Source organism: Porites lutea, chromosome 9 (assembly GCF_958299795.1).
Source record: "Porites lutea chromosome 9, jaPorLute2.1, whole genome shotgun sequence".
Lineage (NCBI taxonomy): Eukaryota > Metazoa > Cnidaria > Anthozoa > Scleractinia > Poritidae > Porites > Porites lutea.
In genome coordinates this window covers 13,602,733-13,605,282 of record NC_133209.1, presented here as the reverse complement: position 1 = coordinate 13,605,282, position 2,550 = coordinate 13,602,733, and positions in this window count along the sequence as shown.

The window sequence follows — 2,550 nt, the reverse complement described above, 5'->3', positions numbered from 1 at the left end:
TCACGTAGTTTATTCAGCCATTACTACAAAAGCATATGGTCAGGAAAAATAGTGCACTTGATAAATCACGAGTTGCATAATCAACATGCATGACAGAGAAATCGTTACGTTACGTACTGTTACAGTTGCTGTTACCTTCCCCCATCATCAACTATGCCGACACAAAAGGCGCAAACACTTTCTCTTGTGAGCCAGCTGAATGGCTTCCAACTGACATACCATTTTCTTAGCTACAACCCTGGGTGAGGAAATCAGAAGATTATAGAGGTCATGATGCTGATATAAAATAACATGAGAAAGTATCAAATTTATTGGAAGTAAATCTATTCAAGAATTGCAAATTCCAAACTCTGCGGAAGAAAACATTTAGATCAGCAAACCACACACTGTGTCTGAAAAGCGACGTAAAATCAATAAGTTTGGGAATTACCAAAATATAATGGTGAGAAAGAGTGACCGCCATGGTTTTGTTCCTTCCCAAAACCGTTGACCTTTAGTTTTGACGTCATGCACAAGATCAGAAACAAAACCGCTGACAAGACCCTTGATGATCACTTTGCAAGTTGTGAGAACATCATTTGGATTTCATTTAAGAGAATGTATGGGAAGTAGCTTCCCCTCCCCCCCCGACCCATCCCATATGGATAAAATACCTGTACCCCCAGTTGAGGAACCATGGAATTCATCAGGGGCAAGTTATAACAACTGAGGATTTCTTTAGGGGTAGAGTTAAAAAGTATAGTCTCTTTCGGGGTGGAGATTTAATCTGCATGAAATTCTCCAGGGGTACACCTATATTCCCATATTCTTCAGGGGCATATTTGATGGAAGTCTTCAGGGATGAAGGCAATTTTATTTAATCTTCAAGGGTGAGAAATAGGGGTAAAAAAATCCTCAACTAAGGGGGAGCGGGGGGATATTAAATTCAATAGCCCAATTGACGGTCTAGAGTCTTTCATAGAACCCCTTAAACCATTTCTATCTATAGAACTTTTTCAATATCTCCAAAATTATTGTGTATTAACAATAATAATTCCACAATTTCTGTGCTCAAATGTAAGTTTATGATTATATGAATAATTATTCGAAAGTATCTAGTGAGAAAGAGTGAATGTTTACTTCCTCTTCTTTTTCAACTTCACCATCTCTTGCTGGTAGATTTGGGTATTGTTAGGTATCAGTACTTTTGTTACATTTATGCACATGTTATCAGCTAACAGTCCCAGGGGTAGGACCCTGGCCTGGGTCATTATAGGGGATTTTGTAAGGGAACACAAAGAGATGGAGTGGGGAGTGGATTCTCTACCCATGGGAAGGGGAAATTTTACTACATTGTTGTTAGTTTGAGTTCTTAATATTTTATTTTGTAAAATCACAGAAGGCAACCACACGGTTGGATGTCACAAGAATGTGCCACATTAAAGTGTTCCATCCAAGGGGGGTATTATTTGTTTTCGGGCCACTGAACTTCTGTGGACAGAGACCTGGAGATGACTCTCTTGAGGACTGGGATTATGTTAACCCATGCCATTCAAAAATTAAGTCAAACAGTTATCTTTCTTATCCTTCCTAAAGTGATTTCTTATTATCTTTCACAGAAAAAATTAGGGAGAAAATGTGCTGATGGTAGATTTCTGCATGTGTTGTTTCAGTACAGACTAGATATCAAAAAGTGCTGTTCCTTTTCCTGATTCTGAAAAAGAATAATGATATTGCTAATAAATAAATAACTGCACTTTTGTCATGTTAAAAAATACAGACAGTGAGCAACTGGATTTAATTTTAGATGCTATAGGTAATTATAACTGAATCAACTCTGCTGTCATTAGTGAGCTATGTCAAAATGAAACTATTTGTAAAGCATCATCGGGTAGATTATAATTGAAGGCTGAGTTTGATATGAAGAAATAACAGTGTATGCAATTCAAAATTGGAGGCTGACTGAGGTTCATAGGAGCCTCCAACGTCTGCATAATTCAATAATAAGTTTACCACCGCCTTGTTAGCTCAGTTTGGAGAGCACCAGTCTGCTGAGCAGGAGGTCGCAGGTTCGAACCCTGGCTGAACCAACACTCAGGGTCTTAAAATAAATGAGAAGAAAGTGCTGCCTTTGTAATGACATCTGCGAACAGTTAGACTTTCTAGTCTTCTCGGATAAGGACAAAAAACCGTAGGTCCCATCTTACAGCACTTTAACTGATCTGGTTCTTGCGGGACGCAAAAGAACCCACACCACTGTTCAGAAAGAGTAGGGGACGTAGACCCCAGTGGTGTGGCCAACCTTCACACGTCACCTTAGTCACATCATGGGTTGGGTGGGTACAGTAAGCTCATAAATGGACTGAGAATAGCTGCCAGTGATGCCTTTGTATGCTTACTGTTAACATGTTAATCATGTTAATGTATATACTGTATAGAGGACACGTCTGTTGTCCTCTCAGCCATGTCTCCTTCTTCCTTCTTCAAAATATTTCAAAGCTCATGACATTCTTGTTTCTAGCCTGCAATGCAGGCATACCGGTATTTTTTGGGCAAGTGAATGTTGCTTGT